This window comes from Beta vulgaris, chromosome 8 (assembly GCF_026745355.1).
Source record: "Beta vulgaris subsp. vulgaris cultivar EL10 chromosome 8, EL10.2, whole genome shotgun sequence".
Classification (NCBI taxonomy): Eukaryota; Viridiplantae; Streptophyta; class Magnoliopsida; order Caryophyllales; family Amaranthaceae; genus Beta; species Beta vulgaris.
The window spans coordinates 20,845,840-20,873,603 of NC_079209.1; the positions used below are offsets into that span (position 1 = coordinate 20,845,840).

At 37.8% G+C, this 27,764-nt stretch overlaps 1 long non-coding RNA gene and 1 other non-coding gene across 2 annotated transcripts; both read right to left on the reverse strand.

The window, feature by feature from the left end:
* Positions 1–7,380: 7,380 nt before the first annotated feature.
* LOC125493053 (small nucleolar RNA R71) lies at positions 7,381–7,487 on the reverse strand. The gene has a single exon (XR_007269434.1). It is a non-coding gene; the product is annotated as a small nucleolar RNA R71 (small nucleolar RNA).
* A 14,165-nt stretch (positions 7,488–21,652) lies between these two features.
* Positions 21,653–23,153, reverse strand: LOC130589743 (uncharacterized). The gene is made up of 2 exons (XR_008967385.1): positions 22,920–23,153; positions 21,653–22,681 (listed from the first exon to the last, which is right to left on the reverse strand). It is a non-coding gene; the product is annotated as an uncharacterized LOC130589743 (long non-coding RNA).
* Between the last annotated feature and the right edge of the window lie 4,611 nt (positions 23,154–27,764).

The following is a 27,764-nucleotide window of genomic DNA, read 5'->3' on the forward strand; positions in this document are numbered from 1 at the left end:
GCCTAAACCTAAACACAACAAGGTAATTGGATTGAAATGGGTGTTTAAAAACAAATTTGATGAGTTTGGAACCATACTAAGGAACAAGGCTCACTTGGTTGTGAAAGGATACAATCAACAAGAAGGTATTGATTATGAAGAAACTTTTGCTCCTGTTGCCAGGTTGGAAGCTATAAGAATATTTATTGCATTTGCTGCTTTCATGGGTTTTAAATTGTATCAAATGGATGTGAAATGTGTGTTCTTAAATGGTTATCTTAAAGAAGAGGTTTATGTCGAACAACCTCCTCGTTTTGAAAATAAAGATTTTTCCCAATCATGTTTTAAGCTTGACAATGCTCTTTATGGGTTAAAGCAAGCTCCTAGAATATGGTATGAAAGACTTTCAAAGTTCCTTCTTGAAAATGAGTTTAAAAGAGAAAATCTTGATAGAACCTTGTTTTTAAAATAAAAAAGGAAACATTTATTAGTAGTTCAAATATATGTTGATGATATTATATTTGGTGCCACTAATGAATCTTTGGGCAAAGATTTCTCTAATCTCTGGAGTAAAGAATTCGAATGATGGGTGAGCTCAATTTCTTCTTGGGGCTACAAATTAAACAAACAGAAGAAGGAATCTACATCCATCAACAAAAGTATATTAAGGAAATGCTGAAAAAGTATGGTTTGGAGGCTTCTAAAGTAAACCATACAACTATGGAAATTTCAACAAAATTAGATGAAGATGCTATGGGAACAAGTGTGGATTTGAGCTTGTTCTACTCAAGAAGTGATACCTTCGAACTAAAAGGTTATGCAGATACTGATTATGTTAGAGATTTGGTCAAAAGAAGAGTACATCAGGTATGGTTCAGTTCCTTAGTCAAAGTTTGGTTTATTGGACCAAAAAGCAAAACACAATTGCTTTATCTACAGCTGAGGCTGAATATGTTGCAGCAGTAGCATGTTGTTCTCGAATGTTTTGATAAAACAACAATTTCGTGACTATGGAATTTACTTTGATTGTGTTCCTATCTATTGTGATAATGCTAGTGCAATTAGTATTTCTAAAGATCCAGTGCACCATTCTAGAGTTAAACATATTCATATTAGGCATCACTTTCTCAAAGATAACATTTGAAAGGGTCTTATTAAAATGGAATTTATGAAACTGCAAGTCATATTGCTGATATTTTAACTAAGCCCTTAAGTAGAGATAGATGTGAGAAACTGAGACTGGAACTTAGCTTGATTAAGTTGAAATAGCTGCTATAATCTTTCTCCTTATTGATTTGACTCTTTGGCATTAATTCTTTGTGAATAAACTTGAGTGATTAATTTCATTTATTTAAATTCCTCACAATTCTTATATGTTTCTTACATATGTATGAGTGAAAATGCTTGAAAGCTACTCTCTAATGTCCAATAATATTCCCCTTATGGTTCATTAGACAATTTTATGCCATTAGAAAAGATAAAGGGTTAAAAGATTAATTGTGTTCCTAAGTAGCACCATTTGTTGGTCCCAAGTATTGTTCCCCAATCGCTGTTCCCACCATATATGACCTAGGGTTTCTTTTCTATCTTTATTTGAAAGTCAAAAATAAAAACCAAAAATATTTTGTTCAGATTTTTCCTAAAAATCTGATTCATTTCCATTAATTAGGGAGTTATTATCTTTTTTTTTTCTTATGTTTTTTTCTCTCTCCTCCTACAACAGTGTACAACACACGTTTACTAGTGTTTTTTTTCTCTTCAAATTCATTGTTCCTCTTCAATTAAACTCCAAATCACCACTTTTCCAAAGCACACCCTTTCATTCCCCTTAAAAACCGCCCAACTTACCAAAATGGTAAACCAAAAATCTTCTCATCCACACCCAACAAAAATCCGAAAAACCCTCTCCTTCTTCAACCTCCATAGAATCTCCAACTCCCATGGATATTTATCCAACTCCTCCCAAAAGAATCTTAAGGAAATGAAAGCAAAGTGAGGAATTGTCTCAGATGGAGATTGAAGATTAACATGCATCATTTGAGGGGGAATCTGTTGTTCCCATCAGAGGAACAACCAAGAAAGTGAAGGTTTCTTCAAGCTCCTCGAAGAAATCCGATAAAGACCGGTATGTTCTTGGTTTATGCATTGATTTTAGTTTTTGTAGGCGTGTTAATTTCAAATAATTGCTTGATATTGTGAAATTTTAAGGTTGAGCAAATCTTTTTGAAAATTGCTGGGCAATCCCTAATTCCCAAAGCAATGGATGATTTTGTGCTAGTTTTAAGGCAGATGATGTTGGAAACTATACGGCTAAGGTTAGGGGAACTAACATTGAGTTTAATGTTGAATCTTTGGGGAAATTGTTTGGAGTTCCTGTGAAGGGAACGTATGTTTATTTTAAGAAACAGAGGGGGTCGTATCCGTTTTCTGATATTTCGTTTGATGAATTGATTGAAAAATATGGTGGAAAACATGGGGTGACTTTCGTAGACCATAACCTCCTATCTCCCTTTCACAAAGTTCTTTTCCATATCCTCAAGAAAGTTGTTTTATCCCGTTTATTTAAATGTGCTCAAGTTAGCATGTTAGACCTCATCTACATACATTGCCTTGCCTCTAAAAAGCCCATTAAATTTCCTTCCATAATGATTCAACATTTGAGTCATTGCATCGAAAATTGTTTTGTGGTTGGTTATGGTGCTTTAGTTACAAAAATCTTAATTAAATTTAAGGTTGATCTTACAGGTTTATCCTCCATCGGCATTTCAATGGGAAATATGCTAAATTCAAAGGCTTTGAATAACTTGAAGGAAAATTTGACGATAGAGGTCTCAACTTTGGGTGATAATTTTTAAAAGGTATGAACTATTGATTAACCTGTGTCGATCCCAACTTTAGGGGGTATTAACTTTTAGCGCGCCTTAGTGACTTGAAACTAGCTTAATAGGTCATAACTTGTAAAACATGGGTCACACCAGAAGGGTTAATTGAGGGAGGGAAGTGGGAACTAGGTGAGATTTAAAAAAAATCATCGGTTTTAAGTCACCGAGGCCCGCTAAAAGTTAAGACCCCCTAAAGTTGGGACCTAAACAGGTTAATCAATAGTTCAAACCTTTTAAAAATTAGCGCCCAAAGTTCAGACCTCTATTGTCAATTTTTCCTAACTTGAAAGTAAGTGTTTGGATGGAATTGTGACTCGAGGCCGAGTCAATGTGGTTGATGATGCGGAGGAGGATGAAGAGTTTGTTGTTCCCATCTCTAAGGAACAGAATGATGGTGATGGTGAAGATGATGAAACCGGCAAAGAAGAAGAAAGAACAAAAGATGAAAAAAATTGGACAAGAAAAAATTGAAAAAGAAAAAGGAAAAGGGGAGATGGCGATTTCACCGGAAGAAATGGAGAAAAAGAAACCACCGGCTCCTAAAACTCCTCGCGCAAGTAAAAGGGTTCGAAATATGAAGGTGTTGAGTTCACCTATCTTTGTGTTTGGTGATAATGATGATGATGATGATGAGTCCGTTTTGATTACGGAGGAAGACTTTTCTGGTTATGTTTCTCCCTCAAGTGCGCCCTCTCCTGTTCCCATGGAGACTACCACATATAATGCTTCTCCTACTTTTCCCTCTCCACAAAAATCCCAACCTCCTCCTACCTCCATAAAATCCACCTCTTCTGTTCCCAAGGAAAAGGAACCAGTTGTTGTTCCCAACACAAAGGAACAACCTGCTGTTCCTAATCCTAATGAACCCTCTATTATTCTAACCCATATTTTCCCTCCTCTTCCTCACAAAATCCCACTATCTAATCTACCTATACACTTGAACATGCTAAAAGGTTGGACCACTTGTTCACCCTAGTTATCGCGTAATCCGAGGCTATGATCGAGTTTGCGGGTGAAGCTAAGGATGTGAATGGTTTGGTTAAACGATTATCAGACAAAGTAGATATTGCTTTCAAGGGTCATTAAGTTATCTTTGTCCAACTACATGCTATGACCACAACTATTACATAGCTTAACAAGAATGTTACGAATTTGGAATCTACCATGTCAAAGCTTCTTTAAAAAATAGAGAGCAATGATTCGGAGGTGATGAAGAAATTGAAAGATGTTGTGGAAGAAGTTGTTCAAATTCCCTCCTCTCCTAAGCCTTAAACACTAATCTCATTTTTTGTTTGTGTTTTAGTTTATTTTAGGGAACATTACTCTTTTATTTTGTCATTTCTTCTCTTTCGGTGCTATTAAGGAACTATATTAATTTGATAATCTTAAGTGTAAACCTTATGTGCATGTGTGCGTCTTTTGAATGGTAATATTCCTGGATTGCAGTTTTCAGAGTTGAATGCATTATTTACTTATACTAACCAAATGCTCCTAACAACTTTGGTGGTGTGATGAGTTTGTATAGATGAAATTCTTCTTTTCGAAATCACGGGATATTGTTTTTTAAGATGCCAAAGGGGGAAAGTGAAAGGCAGTAAGAGTAAATTATAAATTTTTAATGGCAGTGAACCTTTTGTTTAAGTTTACATATAAAATAGAAGTCGAATATAAAATTTAGTTTAACTTGGTTGAGTAAATTTTATCTGACTAATTTCAATTATATATAGTATATATTTTATGAAGTATGCCTTTTGCTGCCATCTTCAAAAAGGGGGAAATTGTTGACGCTAAGTTTTGAAGATGACTTAACCACAAAAGACATAGTTGTATTATTTTATGTGTGATGTTGCTAGGTTATTCATTCGAGAACAAAGAGAGTTTACTTAAATAAAATCTTATCTTTCCTATTTTAAATAACACGGTTTTATTTCTTAAATCAAAGCTGATTTGCTTTTTGGGGATATTTAAAATAAGTGGAAAATATATTTTTCCTAAGTTGGGTTACTTTTAAATTGTTTAATTATTCCCCAAGTAACCAATAATCGCGTAATTAGCATTGTTTCATGCTCTAAGTGATTTAGTGGGTTAGTGGGTTAGCTTCTTAGTTCCCAAGTATAGTTAATTAGTGGAGATTATGGGGTTAGTAGATTAATTAGTGGAAAATTAATTCATGGCTATTTACTATAAATAGGCGCCTAATCCCAAGATTAATTTGTGTCTGACTTTTGGTAGTCACACCAATGTGTGTCTGACGTAGCTTGAAATCCTAAGTTGTCTAAGTGTCAGTCTTGTGTTCCCAAGAGAATTCATACTTACGATCACATTTTTTATGGAGATGTTTATGCACAACTTTACTTGAATTTAAATGAAAACATATTTTTTGCCAGTGATTGCAATTCTTGCCTGTTATTACCCTGTCAAATTGTCATTATTATGTGTCGTTCCTAAAATCGCGTCTTGATAAGTCGGTTTTTAGTTGCATATAGGTAGGTATTAAGTCTCATTTTCATGAAGATTTTAGTGCATATTAGGTCTAATCGCATGATTTGGGCACTATTTTAATTTGAACCATTGTGTTATTTCGAGATACTTTCGGGTCTTTCATGTGATTTTCAGGTTATTGAGGCCGATTGTGACTAGGAGGAGCTAATATGGTTCGTAGATGGTTTAGATGGCGGTTTCCGGATGCGGGAAGATGAGTTTGAGTGCTTTTGGAGTTGAAGGAATGACAATATCAAAGGTTACTCTCTTTGCGGGACCAAGGTGCACGCCCAAGCAGGATTTCGCTTGCCCACGCACCAAGGCGCACGCCCAAGCAGGATCACGCTTGCCCACGCACCAAGGCGCACTCCCAAGCACGGCCAAGGAACTTCTTACTCTCCCGTGCACGGTCGTGCACGCCCGTGCAGCTTTTTGCTCGACCGTGCACGCTATTGTCCGGTTAATCTCGCAACTTTTAATTATTTTTTTTCGTTTATGTAAGCGATATTAAGTTTTATTAAACATACTTTTTGGTACTTTTCATTATTAGAGAATAGACTATTACTTTTTAGAGAGCTTTTTGAGAGGAAACTCCATTATTGAACCTTGAATTCTACAAGTTTGATTCATTCAAGTAAAGACTAAGTTTTTCTAATCTCTTCTTTTCCTTTACTATTATTATGTCTTTCTATTTATTTATTATTTGCTTTTTTATTTCAATAATGAGTGAGTAGTTTTATAATCTAGGGTTAAGTTGAACCCTAACAATGATTAATGCATGAATCCCTCCCATAATCCCAATTTGATGTGATTAATTATTCTAGCTTGATTGAATTGTGTTTATTTTCGTTATCATACTAGGGATAGATGATTTTGAGTTGATTCCTTATGTATTGTTTTCAATGGGAATTGAATCTAGACGAATTTGTTGATTCAATCAAGAGTATGAATATCTCTTTGGGAGTAAGTAGATAGGATTGCTAGGAATTTATTTGTGATGCCATGTTAAATGTCTCTTTCTTGCATATGATTCCATGGGAATAGGTTTGATTGCTTGTTTAGAATAGCCATTGGTACTCGGGAGAGATCTTTGGTAGTTATAGAGTGCATTACTCCTTTTGAATCATTGATTATGTTTATTGGGATGTAAATTATTCATGTATTGTTCATGCTAGCGGGGATACTTAATTCTAGATGTGTTTATTGATTGATTATACCTTGTGTGTTCTTAGTAGTTATAGTAGTTTAGCATTATTATTAGTTCAACACCCTTTTCATCATTGTTTGTCACTTGCTTAGTTAACTTGAGTCAAGATTTCTAGTGTTTGATATTATTTGTCCCCGTGGATTCGACCTTGACTTGCCCTGCTACATAATTAGGAGGTTAGTTAGGAAATTACTTTTGTTACGTGCGCGACATGCCTATCAAATTTTGACGATCTTGCCGGGAACTAGCGGTATTAGATTAGTTTATCTTTGATTTATCTAGCTAAACATATTTTTGTTCGATTATTGTTACTCTATTGGTTGTTTGATCTCTTTTCTTTCAGTCTTTTTGTTGCATGCTCACTCATAGCAAGGGTTCACAACATCTAATTACTCTTGATCGCGAGATCGAAGCTACCACAAGGAGATTAGGAGGTCAAAGAAGAAAACAACAACAAGAATCAACAATGGGAGACGAAGCACCACCAAAGTCTCTAAGGGAATATGTTATGCCCGATGAGACCACCACCACCATTACCTGACCAACAACTACTACACATTTCGAGCTCAAGCCACAGTTCATCTCACAGGACTCATATATGGGAACACCCAAATAGAGCCATACTGATCATTTGGCTAACGTCTTAGAAAAGTGCAATACTTTGAAATTAACAAATGTTTCTGATGATTTGATTCGATATTGTGCTTTTCCTTTTTCTCTCAGGGACGAAGCAAAAGAATGGTTTAAAGAAGAAGAAGTGAGGAAGATTGCCACATGGCCAGAACTGAAAAAGGCCTTTCTTTACAAGTTCTTCCCTCTTTGAGAACTTCCAAGTTCAGAAATGAGATATCTGGTTTTTAACAACATGAATTGGAGTCTCTCTATGAATCATGGAAGAGATACAGGGCTTTGCAAAGGCAGTGTCCACGCCATGGCATTGCTGAGTGGCTATTGATTCAAACATTTTACAATGGTCTGAAGCTTGAAGTTCGAAGTTCTATTGATGTTGCATCTGGTGGTACTTTCATGGCCAAAACTCCAGAAGCTGCAAAGACGTTGTTGGATGATATGGCTGCCAACAATTACTTGAATGACTGGAGTGTGTCTCGTGGAGCCCCTAAAAAGGGAGGTAAGTATGAGGTTGATGCTATTGCTACTTTAACTAACATTGTGCAAGTTTTGGCAGCTAAAGTTGATCAGTTGAGTAGTGGGTCAATAACACATGTTTGTGAGATTTGTGAAGTGCAAGGTCATTCGTTTAATGAGTGTCAATACAATACTATGGGAGCGGTAACTAAGCAAGCTAATGCCCTCCAAACACAAACAAAAGACCACAAAACAACCCATACTCAAACACATATAACCCAGGTTGGAAGAATCACCTGAATTTCTCTTACAAAAATAACCAACCTCAACCTCCACACACCAACTACTCCCAACCACCTGGTTTCCAACAAAGGCCACCATTCAACTCTTCATCATCCTCCTCTCAACCCAACCTTGAAACTATCATGGAGAATTCATCTTTTTCTCAGGCAAAACAAGTTGAATATCAAGCCAAGAAAAATGAATTCTCAACAACTCTCTCCAACAAATCACGCTCTAATAAATTGATGGAGAATACAATGACCCAACTTACCCAACAAATAGCACCTCTCTAAACTTCAGGCCAACTTCCTGGGCAAACTGAACCAAATCCAAGGGCATATCATGCTATTTCATTGAGGAGCGGTAAAGAATTGCAAGAGCCTACAAGGAGGGTAACTGAACAAAAAAACTGCAAAAGAGGTTATAGAGTTGAGAGAAGTTCAAGGAAGACGGTTTGGAAGATGAAGCTAAGAAGACTGAGAAGCAGGAACGCACTATCATTCCTATTGAACCATACAAGCCACCTGTTCCATTCCCTCAAAGATTAGCACAGGCAAAACTTGAAAAGAAATATGGGAAGTTCCTTGATATCTTGAAGAAGCTACACATCAACATCCCTTTCTTGGATGCCATATCTGAAATGCCTTCCTCTGCTAAGATTGAAAGACATGCTCTCTAACAAAAGAAAAATTGAAGAGAATGTCACTATTTCACTAACAGCCGAGTGTAGTGCTATTTTGCAGAATAAGCTTCCAGAAAAGCTAGGAGATATATGCAGTTATTCTATTCTTGTCAAACTTGGAGACATTGCTATCAAGAATGCTTTGTGATCTTGGGGCTAGTGTTAGTCTCATGCCTTTATCTATCTATAAGCAACTCAACATGGACAAACTAAAACCCACACGCATCTCTTTCCATCTAGCTGAAAGAACAGTAAAGTTTCCACTTGGTATCCTTGAAGATGTTCCTCTTCGAGTGGGTAAATTCTTTATTCCCTGTGATTTTGTTGTTATGGAGATGAACGAAGATGCACAAGTTCCCATCATCCTTGGGAGACCCTTTTTGGCCACTACTGGAGCCATTATTGACATGAAAACGGGTAAGATCACCTTTGAAGTAGGTGATGAGAAGATGGAGTACACACTCACAAACTCCATGACTTCTCCTTCTATGGGAGAAATTGTTTATAGAGTGGATGCTCTTGATGAGGTGATAGAAGTCAATGCCTTCAGTTTGCAACTTGATGATTCATTACAAACGGTCTTGATGGGTAGTGCTGATGAGGAAGATTAGGAGACTAAGGAATACAAGCGAATTCTAGGGGAGACATGAGTCATTGAATCTGAAAAGTCTCTCAAAGAGTTTTTGAGCTCGGAGGAAACTAAGGAGAGTACTACGCCTCTTAAGGTAGAACTAAAACTTCTCCCCTCTACTTTGTAATATGTATTCATAGGTCCCAATGATATCTACCCTATTATTGTTAATGCTGAGCTTGATGACATTCAAATTGAAAAACTACTTGTTGTTTTAAGGAAATATAAGAATGTCATTGGAATCATTCTTGAGGACGAGCATGCTTCTTTTATTGAATCTCAACGAAGACTTAATCCAATAAGGATGGAAGTAGTCAAGAAAGAGGTTCTTAAATTGCTTGGCGCATGTATAATCTATCCTATCTCAAATAATAAGTGGGTTAGCCCTGTTCAAGTAGTCCCTAAGAAAGGAGGCATGACCGTTGTCAAGAATGATAAGGGTGAGCAAGTTCCCACTAGAACGGTGACAGGGTGGCACATGTGTATTGATTATAGGAGATTGAATAGGGCCACGCGAAAAGATCATTTTCCCCTCCCCTTCATTGATCAGATGTTGGAAAGGTTGGCAAAACATTCATTTTTCTATTGGTTGGATGGATATTCCGGTTTTTTCCAAATTCCTGTTCATCCAAGTGATCAAGAAAAGACTACTTTTACATGTCCTTATAACACCTTTGCATATCGAAGGATTCCATTTGGACTATGTAATGCTCCTGCCACGTTTCAGCTTTGCATGATGGCCATTTTCTCAAGTCTTATTGAGAACTCTATGGAAGTATTAATGGATGACTTCTCCGTCTATGGAACATCTTTTGACGTTTGCCTTGCTAATCTACAAAAGGTGCTCCATAGATGTCAAGAAGTTAATTTGATTCTCAATTGGAAAAAATGTCATTTCATGGTGTAACATGGAGTTGTTTTGGGTCATATTGTTTCTCATCGGGGCATTGAAGTCGATAAAGCAAAGATAGAGGTCATTAAGCGTTTACCACCTCCTAACTCTGCTAAAGGAGTAAGGAGTTTTCTTGGTCATGCGGGATTTTACCGCCGCTTTATGAAACATTTTTAAAAAATTGCTCGACCTCTAACTGAGCTTTTGGCCACAGATGTCCACTTTGTGTTTACTGGTGCTTGTACTGAGACTTTTCACAGGTTAAAAGCAGCTCTTATTTCTGCTCTTATAATTCAATCGCCTGACTAGAATCTCCTTTTCGAGATTATGTGCGATGCTAGTGACTATGCAGTGGGAGCAGTCTTGGGTCAGATGGAGGATGGAAAACTTCATGCCATCTACTATACAAGAAAGACTCTTAATCTGGCCCAAATGAACTATGCCACAACTGAGAAGGAATTGTTAGCAGTGGTATATGCGATGGAGAAGTTTCGATCTTTTCTGGTGGGGTCGAAGGTGATAATTCACACTGATCATGCGACCCATAAGTATTTGATGAGAAAGAAAGATGCTAAGCCCCGCTTAACTCGATGGATCTTGTTGTTACAAGAGTTTGACTTGGAGATTCGAGATAAGAAAGGCACAAAATTTTTTGTTGCAGATCACCTTTCTCGAATTGTCGTTGATAATGAAGGTGATGCGGCTCTTCCAATTGATGATGCTTTTCCTGATGAGCAACTCCTAGCTCTAGCCACTGCGGAGATCCCATGGTATGCTGATATCGCCAACTATTTAGCTAGTGATATTATTCCTCATGGCTATTCGTCACAACAAAAGAAGAAATTCTTTAAGGATGTTAGGAGGTACTTTTGGGATGATCCCTTCCTTTACAAGTCTTGCGCAGATGGGTGATTAGTAGGTGTATTCCTGAAAATGAGGTATCTCCTATTATATCTCATTGTCATGATTTACCTTGTGGAGGCCATGCCAGTACTAATAAAACTGCAGCGAAAATTCTTCAATGTGGTTTTTATTGGCCTACTTTGTTCAAGGATGTTCATCATTATGTGCATTCCTGTCATCGCTGTCAAAGGACAAGAAATCTTTCCCGTCGGAATGAGTCCAAATGGGTGGAGGCTCTTGCTTCTCCCACTAATGATGCTCGTGTGGTTAGTAGATTCTTCAAGAAAACTATTTTTCCTCGCTTTGGAATTCCACGGGTTTTGATTAGTGATGGAGGTAAGCATTTTCTGGAGAATAAATTTGAATCTATGCTTAAGAAGTATGGTGTGCATCATAGGGTGGGACTTTCATATCATCCACAAACTAGTGGCCAAGTGGAGATTTCCAACCGTGAGATCAAAACTATTTTAGAGAAGACGGTTGCGAGAACGTGGAAAGATTGGGCTGCTAAACTTGATGATGCATTATGGGCTTACAGGACAGCATTCAAGACCCCTATAGGTACCACCCCCTATCGTCTTGTTTATGGGAAAGCATGTCATCTTCCTGTTGAGTTAGAGCATCGCGCATTCTGGGTTATTAAGAGCCTCAATTTCGCTTCTCAAACGGTGGGTGATAAGAGACTCCTTCAACTTACTAAGCTTGATGAGCTTCATCTTGATGCATATGAGAGTTCTAGATTGTACAAGGAGAAAACTAAGAGATGGTATGACAAAGGCATTGTGCACAGAGAGTTCAAGGAAGGGGATTTGGTTCTTCTTTTTAATTCTTGTCTGAAGCTATTTCCTGGTAAACTTCGTTCGTGGTGGTCGGGTCCATTCAAAGTTTGTAAGGTTTTTCCTTATGGTTCAGTGGAGCTTTGGAATCGCCAAGATGACACTTTCAAGGTAAATGGCCACTATCGAGCTGGTAATCCTATTGCTCAGAGAGCTGATATCATACTCTTCATCCCTTCATCTCAGTAATAATTGAGGAGGTCGAGCTAATGACCTTAAAAACTAGAGCTTATTGGGAGGCAACCTGATTTTCTATCTTTTTCTTATGCTTTTCATTTTATTTTCCTTTTAGTTAATAAAAACAAACAAAAAAAATTAGAGAGAACAAGTTTTATTTGACTAATGTTAATAATCGTGTGATAGCAGCGGAGCGAAAATTTGCTCGGTCGTGCAGTTATCACAGATTGGTTGAGAGAGCACCTCGCCCAGCGCGCACACCCGAGCGACCTGCTGCATGCCCGAACAATTTTTCGCTCGACCGTGCCATCGAGACAGACACTTTGACAGCTTCTTTTGGCAGATCCGCACGCCCGAGCGAAACTGCACACGATCGAGCGACATCGAGCACTACCGAGCAACATCCTTCTCGACCGTGCTCTTGCCAGAGACGGTTTGGGACGGATTTTGCGTAGGTCTGCACGTCCGTGCTCTTGCCACAGACCGAGAAACTTGCACGCTCGTGCGACCTGACGCCCGGCTTCATTAAACCCCTTTTCACGTTTTTTCTTTCTCTCTTTCCTCCACTCACACAAATTCGACCCTCTCTCCTTCTCTTTACTCTCTCTCACTCTACCATTTCCACAAATCATCACATCCCTCCCCCACTTTCCGGCCAACTCTGGCGCTTTTCGCCGACCGTCACTCCCTCACCGGCGCCTCTTCGCCGACCTTCTTTTCCTCTCCCTCTTTCTTTTTCCCCTCTCTCTCACCCAAAATTCTGAAAACCCTAACTTTGAAATCACATTGGGGGTTTCATTGTGGCTCAAAATTGAGGCAATTTGGGTAGCAAGGACGCATTTCTAAGGTTTTTGGAAGTCAAGAACGGATTCATTGCGGGTATTGGACACCCACCTCAAGTTTGGTATAATCTTTCCACTCTCTTCTTCATCTTTTAGTGTTTTTGATTTTCCTCTTTGAAATTCATTGCACTCTTTATTTGGCATTGCTTTGTGGGTTGATTACTTGCTTCCTGGCTATACGTTATCGATTTCTTGCTTAATATTAGACCTTGTTGTGTTGGTTTGTGGATTATTTGGTTGGATTTCGCTTGGGTGATTGTGTTGTGCTATTGTTGATTGTCTCTTTGTGATCATCATGCCTCCTAGACCATCTAGAGCGAACCCTTCCCGACGCACTTCCTCTTCCCATCTCCGCAATGCCCGTGACCCACCCCCTCCACCCGCACTTAACCCACCTCTTTTGGACACCCTAGGAATACAATTCACATCTGAGGCTCACCTCGAGCGGTTTCGTATCCTTAGCGGTCGTTGCCCCCGCCCTACTCGTTTCTATGACCCTCAAGTTGCCACTAACTTAGGCATCGATGGTGACCTTAAAAAACTCTTCTACTCTATAGGATGGTACCAATTCCTCAACATGCATGCCCTATCCTACAAACGCATCACCCTCGAATTCCTTTCTACTCTAGAGGTCGTCCGCTCTAACACAAAAAACCCTTGTTCCATTACTTTCCAACTCATGAACGAGTCTCGACACCTAAACCAAAACCAACTAAATGCTATTTTTGGTTGGCCCACCGAGGGTTCTCACGGCCCCCATTTTGGTCGCTCTGAGAGATATGACAATAACACCTTTTGGAACCTCATCACCGGTCAGGCGGTTTATTATCCGCAGCGTGCTAAGGCCTCTGGGATTGTTAGCCCCGACCTGCGCACCGCACACTGATTCCTGTCATTGACCATTTTTGCCAGGGGTGATAGTGCTAGGGTTGTCACTTCGCGCGAGCTTTATATTTTGTGGTGTCTTTTGGATGGGGATAGTTTTTTGAATCCCTCTATGTGGCTTATGGACCACTTGGATGAGGTTACTTGATCCCGCGGTGACATTGCTATTGGTGGTATGATATATGTGATTGCTTCTTCTTTTGGTATTGACTTGACATGTCGCCAGGTCATCCCAAGTAGCACACGCCTTGATCTGAAGGCTTTCCAGACTATGGGATGGATTGCCATTAAGGTCACTGCAGAGGGGTATGATTGGAAGGCTGGACAACGCCCTTATGCTTACCTTCCGAACCCAGAGCGCACCGTCATCTACGACTCGGAGAATTGGCTTTTTGCTCCTGATTTCTCTTGGTTCCCTGCTGAAGACCGAAGCGGGGAGCCTAGCCATGCTCCCGAGTCGACTACTCAGGCTAACGAGCCTCCCGTCCTCCCCTATGCTCACCAGCTTAATGCGCTTCGTGGAGATATTGGGAGCCTTCATACAGAGGTCCAGCTGCTCCATCAGTCTCACTCTGATTATGTTGCTGGTATGCAGCCCTCTGTAGATGTGATGATTTCCCAGTACCAGGCTTTCCAGACAACCTTGGGTGATGTTCCCGAGCTACTTCGCGATCTTCGCGCATGGCACATCTCACAAGGATGGATGTTGGGCAGCTTTAGTGATCATACCATGCATGACGTTCCTCCTGATCCATGAGTTCGCTCTATCCCTTCTCCTTGCATGCTTTTCCTTCTTGCACATTGAGGACACCGTGTCATTTAGCTTGGGGGAGGGATTTACCACATCATTTGTACATATTCATCATTTAGGCATGTTTATTTTCCGTTTTCGCATATAGTTTCATTATTAAGTTGCATTTTAGGTTGCATTTAGGATCGATATCTGCTGATAGTACACACTAAGCTTGGTTCTATGCTCGTCTCTATGTGAAGTCTAAGCATGATTTGAATAACTCTGAACTATTTTTTATCTCTCCTTGCTCGTTGTGATTTGAATGGTTTGTGGTAAGACGGTTTGATCCTCCCATGGGAGACTTGACTATACTTGTTAGCCAAAAATCTACCTAGTGAGGTTATTTGAGCCTAATGGACTAATATTTTTTTTAGTCTTTCTTTTTATGTGTAATGCTCTTCCTTGATTATTATCCTCTAGAACTTGCATTGATACTCCTTGAGACCGCATTGACTTGTTTGTGCATTGAATATGATTGAGACATCTGTTATTTCTGAGCTACATAACCAAATGCCACCCACATTGATTATTTCCCTTTTGTCACCCCTCTGAGCCTAGCCTGTTTCTCTTGATTAACTACATCTTTAACGCTTTACCTTATCCTACCTAGGGGATTGTGAAGCTATGTTGATGATGTTTGATTGCATTAAGTTCAACTCCTCATAGTTACTTTCTTTTAAACTCCTATCGATTTCCTCTTGTAGATAATTTGTTAAATACTTTATTAAAAAAAACGAGAAAACAAAAGAAAAAAATAGAGAGCAAACAAAAAAAAGATTATGATTTATGTCTTTAGTGCGTAATAAAAGGAAATTAGAGTTTATACTTGAGGAGTTATGAAGTAGCCAATGAAAAAGAGAAAATGAAGTGAAATTAAAATGTGTGTGTGAGCTTTGATAATTGTTGTCAAGGGTGTTTGAAAAAAAAAGAGCTTCACTTTCCCCTTTGAGCACCACTTTTCTAGAACTTTCCACACCCATACCTTAAGCCTTCATTACAACCTATATAAAGCCCTAATGATTCTTTGCATATAACAAAGTCTCGAAGCGGTGGAGAGTGAGAAGATGTGCAAGCTTATGGTAGGATATAGTCAATGGAATGGAGCTTTGAGCGACTATTTGACCCTTTTATACACATGAATGTTGTGTGCACGACTAGAGTGAGGGGTTATCATGTATGGTCAAGGCAAGTTTGGGGGAGCAAAGTGGTAGTATTGGTTGTCAAGTCACAATTATGAGATCTAGGATTTGAATTGAATATATAGTTTTGTGTTTATTCTCTTCATGGTTTTATTTTCACATTGAAGATTGATTTGAAAACTGTGTTGTGTGTGTGCTTGAAGAGTTTTTATCTTACGTTTCCCTATGTTTCATGTTGGAATGCTTGAGGACAAGCATTAGTTTAGCTTGAGGTAGTTGATAAGTCGATTTTTAGTTGCATATAGGTAGGTACTAAGTCTCATTTTCATGAAGATTTTAGTGCATATTAGGTCTAATTGCATGATTTGGGCACACTTTTGAACCATTATGTTATTTCGAGATGCTTTCGGGTCTTTCATGTGATTTTTAGGTTATTGAGGTCGATTGTGACTAAGAGTAGCTAATATGGTTCGTAGATGGTCTAGATGGTGGTTTCCAGATGCCAGAAGATGAGTTTGAGTGCTTTTGGAGTTGAAGGAATGACGATATCAAAGATTACTCTCTTTGCGGGACCAAACAGAAGTTCGCTTGCCCACAACCGAAGGCGCAAGCCCAAGCAGGATCTAGCTTGCCCACGCACCAAGGCGCACGCCCAAGCGAGATCTCGCTTGCCCGTGCATAATTGTAACAAAATCGTCTAAAACCTTCTGTTTTGTGCGCACGCCCAAGCAACTTCTTACTTGCCCGTGCACGATCCTGCACGCCCGTGAAGCTTATCGCTCGACCGTGCACGGTCCTGCACGCCCGTGCAGCTTTTCGCTCGACCGTGCACGTTGTTGTCCGGTTAATCTCGCGACTTTTAATTAGTTTTTTTTCGTTTATGTAAACGATATTAGGTTTTATTAAACATACTTTTTGGTACCTTTTCATTATTAGAGAATAGACTATTACTTTTTAGAGAGCTTTTTGAGAGGAAACTCCATTATTGAACCTTGAATTCTACAAGTTTGATTCATTCAAGTAAAGACTAAGTTTTTCTAATCTCTTATTTTCCTTTACTATTATTATGTCTTTCAATTTATTTATTATTTGTTTTGTTATTTCAATTTTGAGTGAGTAGTTTTATAATCTAGGGTTAAGCTGAACCCTAGCAATGATTAATGCATGAATCCCTCCCATAATCCCAATTTGATGTGATTAATTATTCTTGCTTGATTGAATTGTGTTTGTTTTCATTGTCATACTAGGGATAGATGATTTTGAGTTGATTCCTTATGTCTTGTTTTCAATGGGAATTGAATCTAGATGAATTTGCTGATTCAATCAAGAGTATGAATATCTCTGTGGGAGTAAGTACATAGGATTACTAGGAATTTATTTGTGATGCCATGTTTAATGTCTCTTTCTTGCATGATTCCATGGGAATAGGTATGATTGCTTGTTTAGAGTAGCCATTGGTACTCGGGCAAGATCTTTGGTAGTTACAAAGTGCATTACTCCTTTTGAATCATTGATTATGTTTATTGGGATGGAAATTATTCATCTATTGTTCATGCTAGTGGGGATACTGAATTCTAGATGTCTTTATTGATTGATTATACCTTGTGTGTTCTTAGTAGTTGTCGTAGTTTAGCATTATTATTAGTTCAACACCCTTTTCATCACCATTTGTCACTTGTTTAGTTAAGTTGAATAATCAAGATTTCTAGTCCTTGATACTGTTTGTCCCTATGGATTCGACCTTGACTTGCCCTACTACATAGTTAGGAGGTTAGTTAAGAAATTATTTTTGTTAGGTGCGCGAAACACATATCACGTCTACGAAGAATTAAAAAACCAAGAATTGGCCAATACGTCGCCTAGATCCCCCGAAAAATATGTCGAGGAGTAGTGTGCCAAGTGCATTAAGTTGTGCCTGGCGCACCACTCCCACGCCAGACGCACGGATGTGCGTTGTGCGCAGCAATGCTGTGCGGCACGCAATCTGTGCATCACACGTTTTTCGTCAATTTAGTCGTCGTAATGGATCAGTCCTATGTTTATATGTCTGCATTCCCGTGGTATATGGTCTAATCAAAGGTATCACCTAATTAAAAAAAAAAAACCAGTCTTTTCATGCAAGGTTGAGTCTGTCCTAAAAAGTGCATCTAAAGTGGTCATTGTAGAGTTAGAGTTATCATGTATGTCTACCGCTTCCCACTTTCTCCCTGCTATTCAAATAATCTTCCCTATCAATTCTATCTATCTTACTGCACCATATTCAATCAATTTCAAAAAAAAAAAACTTACATTTTTCAAAATCAATCCTACACCTCCTCCTATTCTGCCTTTTTCGAAAAAGTATTTACTAAATATCATCATACAAGATATTTACAAAAAATATAGATTTTCGAAATTAATCCATCATCTTTTTCTAACAAAAGATTAAAACAAATTTTAAAAATTCTAATCCCATTCCAAACACCTTCAATTCAATCCAATCAACCAAATTCAATCCATCTTACATTCATTCTAGGGCATATGCATTAGAGTCCATTTTCAATTCAGTTCAACCCATGTGCATTTTTGTCCATACATTCGCTAGCAGTACAGTCGATCTTAGGCCCATATAAGTCTAGTTCATTTCCAAAATCTAGGCACATCTGCATCTTTATGTGAAGTCTAATCCAAGTCTATTCCTAACCCATTTCAATCTAAGTCAATGTCTAGTCAAATTTCAATCTTAAGTCCATTTAGGCCCAATTCATTCCCTAGGTCTAGTTTACATTATATGCTAGTCTGATTTCGGACTATAAAAGTCAGTCTTAGGACTATAAATTTTCCTAGGTCTAGTTTGCATTATATGTAAACCCTAGTCAGTTTTCGGACTATGAAAGTCTTTCTTAAGACTATAAATTTCCATACCTTCTAGTTTGCATTATATGTAAACCCTAATCAATCTTCGAACTACAAAATTCAGCCTTAGGACTATAAAAGTTCCTTAGGTCTAGTTTGCATCTCCTTACAGGTCCTAGTCAAGTCCAACTCCTTTCAGAAATCCATAACCACCTAAATCCTCGAGTTTAGTGTAGCTACTCATCCTTCTAAGACCATAATGGCAACAGCGAAGCTAGCATTCCATAAGTCCACATAGGCAATTTTGTAGTCTAGGCTGCTTAGTCTAATGTAAGTTTCGAAGTCTAGTTGTCTAGCCTACTTGATCACCCATAAGTTCAAAGTCTAGATGCCTAGCCTGATTGCCTTAAGTTAAGAGTTTAGTCTCCATTATCGTCCAACCTTCCTTAAAGTCTACCCTTCTTACTCACCCGTAAGTTCATATAGGAATATAGGTGTTCTAAATGGCGGAAAAACATAAACTATTTTTGTACAATTAGAACAAATACAAAGGATCGATATTCACATTCACATGTATTAACACTAGTGGAAAAAACATCAAGTGCTCCGGTTAAAAACTGTTCAAGTGCGCTGTATTTGACCCATAGCAGACGTCATACGAGCTTGAGTATTTATCAAGTGCTCGGTTGAAAACCGGAGCACTTAAATTTACAAGTGCTTCGGTTGTCTTAAAAATCGGAGCACTTGTGAATTTTATATATTCAAAATACATCAAGTGCTCCGGTTGTTAAGAGAAAACCGGAGCACTTGTGAATTAAGTGCTCCGGTTTTTTCCTAACAACCGGAGTACTTGACATATATTTTTTTATAAAAAAAAATTTGTTGTTGCTATTAGAACGCACCCGAAGTAGAGAGCAGCATTGCTGCTAAAAGGGTTAAAGAGAAACTGAAACAGGGGTGTGGTACACACATGGTAGGTGCAGGTGCAGGTGCAGCAGCAGCATACTTTTACATGACGATTTAGAGGGATTCAAAATGAAAAAGTTGCAACAAGGGACAAAAAATATACTCTTTACACAAACAACTATAATATATTCACAAATCGCTCCAAGGAGCATAATAACTGTGATCCCTAACATAATTATTTTAGTGTTGGGGAAGGAATAAGAAAAATAAATGAAATAATTACATCTCTATGCTCCCTTCACATTGAAAAAAGAAAAAGACGTTAGAGTCAATCAGAGGAAATGACTCGGCTGGTGGGGGAGGAAATAGCCAATAATGGTCCCCAACTTGAATGACAATGACAAGGACGGATCAACTGGAGGAGTCGCCTCATTTCGGCAAGGTGAAAAAAGCGACCAGAAAACTGGATTACAGAGAAGAATGTCAGTTATCAGTTGCTAACAGAATCCAAGAATAGAACTTTCTTATATAAGGTAAGCAAATTAAGAATATGATTTAGCTTGAAAACGACAAGCATACAGCATATTGCCCCACCTTTACAAGCAATACGTTCTTTCTTCTCTCATTCATTTACAGTTTCCTCGCCAGGGAAACAAACAATACAGCTAAAGTTGGGACCCTATATATAAAGCGATATTTGTGCCTAATTATCTCTACCTATCTGCACTGATCTCAATTTAGTTTTCAGTTTTTCACAATTCTACATAGGTAGAGATAGGTAGAGATAGCAATATGATTCAGTTTAGGTATATGATTCTTTGCTTTCCGATTCCAAACATTTCCTATTCAAACAAAGGCATATCAAACCAAGTTAGTTACTAAGGTACGCATAGTCCAGATCTACCAATTCTTATTTTATGCAAAGAAGCAATTAGAAAGTTCTGATACAACTTTTTTGGGTTAAAATTTTTAGTAGTATAAGGTTTATGTACCTTCTAATGATACAGGAGCATATGCAAGGGTTCAAAAACTACATGAGAAAAGATATGTGGGTACAGTATATGGATAAGTAGGAATAATTTGGTCTAAATGGAATCTTTAAGACATGTAGCCTAAAAAAGTATGTGAAATCAATCAAGTGATGTATGTGAGAATCAATGAGATTATGCAGTTCCATGAGACTTGTAGTCAGGGAACATGTGATGCCTGAGTGAATTTATCAACCCCGTGACTGAACAAGAACCCAGCCTAGTGGTAGATTTCATCAACAACTGTAAGTGACGACACACCCACTAACCCAGTTCTCTAACTTTGTTTTACAACCCAAAACAAACACTCCTAATCCTTGTCAAGATAAAAGAAGAATCTCTAAGACTAAGAAAATTATAGGGAACAGAAATGGTACCTGACTGCTCTGGATGATCCTGGAAACTAGCAGAAACATACATCCTGCAAGGTCAAGTTTATAACTTTTCATGATAAGCAGATTGCAACTACTTTCAAATCATATTGAACATTATTAGGTCTTTCATAATTAAACACTAACTTGTCGTGTGCTTCCAGATACACGAGGTCCCATCTCTGTAAACAGTATTGACATAATGCATATTAGGATTAATGATCAAGGACTGAAATTAAAGCAGGAGGGAGGGTTTAAACTTCAAAAGCATCGTTTAATGGGGTAAAGCTTGCAATCGAAGACTTAATGGACAATTCTATAACACAATATCTTAGATATAGATATCAGCAAGCGCCAACTTTCTAACAGCACTCTCTCAAGAAACAATTGAATGCGAAAATAGATAAAGTGAAATTGATGGTCAAGCAAGTGAAGAATCAGTTGTCACTAACACTGTTTCATTCGTGGAAAAGCCACACATCAGTTAATCTCCGACCATGAATAACCAACACTACGTAGTTGATATAAAAAGTGATTCACTTGATTGGTCTTCACTTTTGGTGACCTAGAGATGGTCAAGGTGACTGCAACCTATAGAAATGACCATTGCAATCCAGCATAGATTTCTCACCTAAACTAGAAACGCTAGGGTTCACAGCCAATGTCAGGTCGAGGAAACAATCATCTGCCTTGCTGTCAAAGTCCAACAAGTTCAGTTCAAGGTTTGGCTTTGCATCTGTTAAGCAAAATGGTGGTTAAACATCATTAAAAAAATATAGAGAAGCAGGAATACAAAGGTAGAATTCAAAGCTTACTTGTATAATCTGGCTTACTATGAAAGGGATCATGAATGGGACGAGGCACCCGCAAAGCAACCTGCCATAGCTCATGTCAGGTTATCAGTATCAAGCATATTGCTTGCCAAAATAACCTTGGAAGATCTAGACAAGCAACAGCCCTGTAAACATAAATAGCTCACTCACCTAAATTTTAGTCCATTTTTGCTTCTTTCTTGTAAACCATCTCCTGCATTCAATTTGATTTTCTATTTTTCATTATGAAGCTATAGCTCTAAGGATATCTCTTACATCACACTTGACCAAAGAAACTAAAACAGAAGAATAACCTGGGTAAATGATATTTCAGAGAGAAATTAACATCAGATAGGACAAGAGCTAACATAGAAGTAACGTGTGAAACCAAGCCATACGATAAAAAAAAAACAGAATTTCAAACAAATACATTATTAAAACCAAGTCATTACTGAAACCTAGATGAAAACCTTAACGTTGAGAATGCTCTGTGGACTAACATTATAATTTTAAACAGAAAATAGGGCTTAAATTGCAAATTCCCATAAAATATGAAAACATACCAACGAAATATGCAATTAAAGAAATTTAACTAGAAAAAGAGATGCAATCTAAGAAGAAAGGAGGATGAACAAATTGCTGCAACAATTCACCTATTAATTCTAACCTTAATTAGGTTCATTATAACAATTTTGCAAAATAAGATAAAAATACATATTTTAAACAAATACCTAATATACCTCGAGTAATTCGAACTTGAAATTAGATGGAGAATCCTGAGGTTCTACAAATTGCGAAGAAACGGACCTAGTTAGTGAGACAACCCCTAACAACTTCCATTGGAAACCCTAGGAGAGAGAAAATTGAGGCGATTATGGTGATGATTGAACTGTAAGAGTTAAAAAAACGAAGATGAAGGAGTAGAGATAAAGAGTGATTAGGTCCCATCAATCCCCAAAAGAAAATTAAATAAGAGAGTAGCATACCAGTAGGATTCCTTCCACACTTATTCTCATGCCCTCTCGATTATAACTACAAAGAAAAAGGAAACCAACAAAATTTCAGGCTCACCAATAAGTAAAATCAAGAAACATCTTTATTCTGAAATATAAAGCTGTTACCAGTACAATTTCATCAACAATTTCAAGCCCTAATAACCCAGTTGCACAATGTATCTCAAGTTCATCAACTCATTGAATTCTTCGAAAGAAATGATAACAAAATTGGAGCAAAAAAACAGAGATTGAACTTAAAGCAAGAAATTCCTTACAATGTATCTCAAACTCATTAACTCTTTGCAGACGCCTCCTCAACAATCTTATCTGCCTGATTCGGCCCTTGGAATAGTTCCTTCATTTTGTCACTCATAGATCTCACACTAGCACTCATTTTCTTACTAACTTCATTCCCAGCGATCCTTAGACGCTCACCCAAAGAGGTCACTTTATCCATCAAGTTATCACTCATCTTTAATACCTCCAAATACAACACTAACTACAAGATATAACCAGCACTACTTCTCAGAGCAACGGCGGTGGAAGCAACGAAAACTCTCCCCTAATTAATGTAAAACAAACCAGCAAAATTTCAAGACGTAATTCAGTTGAACACAAAACTGTACAATTACGAAGTTAACAGAAAATTCCAAGTCAACTAATAACTCGTCAAACACGTTATAATCTGATATAAATCAGGAAATATGCAACAATAATTAAAACAGCATTAACAACAGGAACTATATATTATATACAAAGATTATTCGGTACATACAGAAAAAAGGTATAGAACGAATTTCCAAGATTGAAAAATCACTTGGCGAATAGATTTTGATCTACAGTTGCATTTTAGGTCGTTCATTTAAGGGACATCATCTAAGGCATGTTTCAAGTTTAAGAAATATGTATGGTCTGTTATGTTATAAAATGTAACCAAGTCTAAACATATTACAAAGCAACAGTCATTACAGATAGTCTTTTTACATACAATTGGAAATAGTGTTTTTAAACTTTACAAGATCTCTTTTTGGAGCACTCCAAAGAGACTCCAGAAGACAATATCCAGTACTATATACAACTTTTTCGATTATCACAAGTGGCAAAGTCATAAAAAAGGAAAATAATTTATGAAATTTTCCATCAGCTAATGGGAAATTTCCCAAATGATTGAATACGTCTACTAACCTGGACAGCAGCTCGATAGAAGAGTTCCTCTCCTACTGAGCTTGCAGCAACAATGAGTATAAACTGCAAAATTGGAAAAAACTAATTTAATTTAATCAGATCTTCAACAGCTAATCACATCACACATGGTATCCCTTAGCAATCAAGTTCTTCAAGGCTCTAAACTATTTACCTGCCACAGTGACATTCCATAGAAGAAGCTATGAAGCTCCTTGTCCTCCACATCCCTTATCGCACGAGCATGGGGTGACACCTTTACAACCTCATCCTACATTCAGTTAATACAGGACATTAAGTGAAAAGAAGTAAAAAGAAAGAAAAACCAACCATGACAAGAGAGATATTTTAAGCCATCAAAGCATTGAATTATTACCAAAAACTAACTACCAGAAAGAGAAAGAAAGTTAAGAGGGGACTAAGAAAAATCGGGAATCACGAAATTTAGGGCTAGATTTATCTTCTAACACACAAAGTTAAGAGGAGATTCAAATTTAAGGCTAGATTATTTATTTCAGATTACAATTGAGGAAACAGAAACTCACCATTTTCTCTAAGACTCCGACAACCGACGCACCACTAGTTGAACGGACCGCGGACCGATCACGACGAGGCAACGACCAGCCGACTGAGACGAGACGAAGTGCGAATGTGCGATCTCTGAGAGAGTTAGAGAGTTACTTGAGTTTGAGAGAGTGACTTTGAGAAATGAAACGGTGCTGAGGAAGTTTTAGGTTTCGTTATTTTTTGGAGGAAAACTTGTGCAAGTGCTCGGGTTGATTAACCGGAGCACTTATTCACAAGAGCTCCGGTTGACTAGTCAAACGAAGCACTTGACATGAAGTGCTCCGGTGGGCTATTCAACTGGAGCACTTGTAAATTTTTTATATTAAAATTTTCACAAGTGCTTGGGTTGATTATTCAACCGAAGCACTTGACAAGTAGCACAAGGAGTTTTTTCCACCTGTGTAAATCAATAGAATTGATGACCTACCATTAAGTATCAATCAATAGAATTCTCGTGGCATCTGTTGATATTGAGGGTCCGTCTCTAATAAGATCCAAGCCCTCTATTGATAGTCCACGTAGTGACAAACTAAATGGAATTCTAGTTCGTATTGAGAACACCCTTCTCACTTTATTTGTGTTTTAAGAAGAACAAAATAAGAATAACTTCTTTTCTTCTCCTTTCTCTCTTTGGCGGATTTTTCCCAAGGTTGCAAGTGAGAGATTTCTTCTCATTTCTCTCCTCTAATAGCCGGCCCAGAGGGCTCGAATTAGGCTACAAAATCACCTCATAATCTTGCCCATAATAGAAGATATATTAAGCATCTAATATAATTAATTGATCATTACCACTTTGGAAATAGAGTAAGTGATTATTACCCTTTAATTATCACCTAAAATGCCGCCCACATAGCTTGTACAACTACAAGTTGTGGTCGGTCCAATTCACAAATAAGTCTAATTGTCACTAACTTGTTTGACCCAATAGGATCAGCTATATTTACCAGTAATTAGAGTATTTAATTACATATCATAATTGGTCTATAGCAAGACATCATAATCACATAAATTAAACTGATTAATTTCTAAAAAATAAGTTGAACATTGTTAGGACATTTCCAACAGTCTCCAACTTGTCCGCAACAAGTGGTCAACTTACTATTCCTTTGTCCCTTAATGTCTCATTTGGATAAAAGGTAAGCTACAGTCATCCTTATAGAATTCAAATATGTTTCTTGAACTCCGAGTCAGACAGTCAAAACAAATGATCAAACTTTTGATCCATTTGAGCGTGGTCATGCATTTTCAATCTTAACTTCTCGAGTGGCTAGGAGACAATGATCCCCTAAGGGAGGACAATACCATCTTGTTCAATTGTGTTCCTCCATATAAATCTAAGTAACCCGAAAACTGCCTTTATAGCCCCCTATTACTGAATAATGTTTTACAGTATCAGAACTACAAGTCATGATATAAGAAAGCACAAAGAACTTAGGTTTGAGGAATTTAAAATAGACTAGTGAGTGCTCTTATGACTTTTATAAACCTACAGAGCTCCCACTACGGGTCGGTCCGGTATATGTTCTCAAACACTTATACCTATATGATTAGTCAGGTATACATGCCTCCATGATCAAGAAACTAGATCATCAGAATTAACTCATATGCTAATCATTGAATGTCATCCATGTTCCTACTTGATAACATGATTAAGGATCATAATATGATTTACAATTTATGTTCACAAAATAAGGTTTTAAAATCAACTTTGCTTGATTTCCTATATAGAATTGTAAGTCAGTTTGGGCTTTACTCAATTAAACCAATATTGAAGTAAAAGATAATGTATTAATGAACCCATGTTTTCCAGTTACGAAATAACGATAAAACCAAAAACTAGCTACATTCAGCAATGCGCTTGAGTCCAATCGCCTGAGTATGACCCTCATGTTTAGCTTGAAAAAGGGGTTTGGTGAGTGGATCAGCAACATTTGCGTCAGTGTGAACTTTACAAATTCATATATCGCCTCTATCGATGAACTCTCAAATAATATGATATGTCCTAAGTACATGCTTAGACCTATTGTGTGACCTTGATTTCTTTTGCCTGAGCTGTGGCACCATTGTTGTCACAGTAGAGATCCACAGGATTATCGATGCTAAGGACCACCCCAAGTTCGATGATGAACTTTTTGATCCACACAGCTTCCTTTGCAGCTTCGGAAGCTGTGATGTACTCTACCTATGTCGTTGTAGAATCAGTAATAGTGCTCTACTTGGAACTTTTCCAACTCACTACTCCTCCATTCAGACAAAAGACAAATCCAGATTGAGATTTGAAATCATCTTTGTCTGTTTGAAAACTTGCATTGGTGTAACCTTTTACAACGAGCTCGTCTTCCTCACCATATACTAAGAAGTTCTCCTTAGTTCTGCTAAGATACTTGAGGATATTCCTAGTTGCAGTCCAATGTTTCTCTCCATGGTTGGATTGAAACTTGTTGCATGCGCTCAACGCATATGGTTGTCTGGCCTCGTACACAACACGACATACATAATGGAACCTATTGCTGAAGAATAAGGCATTCCATTCATTCGCTTTTGCTCATCAGGAGTGAAAGGACTTTGAGTCTTGCTAAGCGATATACCATGTGACATGGGTGCGAAACCCTTCTTAGAGTTTTGCATAATGAATCTAGTCAAGACCTTATCAATATAAGTGCTTTGACTAAATCAATATTCTAGATCTATCCCTATAGATCTTGATTCCCAAAACGTACTAGGCTTCACCCAAATCCTTCATTGAGAAATTCTTCCCAAGGTAGGTCTTTACAGACTCTAACATAGGAATGTATTTCCCATGAGGAGTATGTCATCCAGATACAATATGAGAAAAGCAATCTTGCTTCCACGCACTAACCTTCTTGTGTACACAACACTCTTCTTCATTTCTTATGAAGCCAAACTCTTTGACAACTTGGTTGAAACGAAGATTCCAGCTCATAGAAGCTTGTTTAAGACCATAGATGGCCTTGTTAAGCTTACATACTTTCCCAATATTCGTGGGATCTTCAAAACCTTCGGGTTGTGTCATATACACTTCCTCTTCCAGAATCCCATTCAGGAAGGCTGTTTTGAAGTCCATTTGCTAGATTTCATAATCATGAAATGCTGCTATGGCTAGGATTATTTTGATAGACTTAAGCATAGCAACTGTAGAAAAGTTCATCATAGTTTACACCATGAATTTGAGTGAATCCCTTTCCAACCAGTCTTGCTTTTAAAACACTAGGTTTTCCATCCATGTTTGTTTTTATCTTGTAAACCCATTTGTGCTTAATAGGTTTGATGTTGTCAGGCAGATCAACTATGCCCCATACTTGATTTTCATACATGGAGTCTATTTCAGAATTCATGGCTTCAAGTCATTT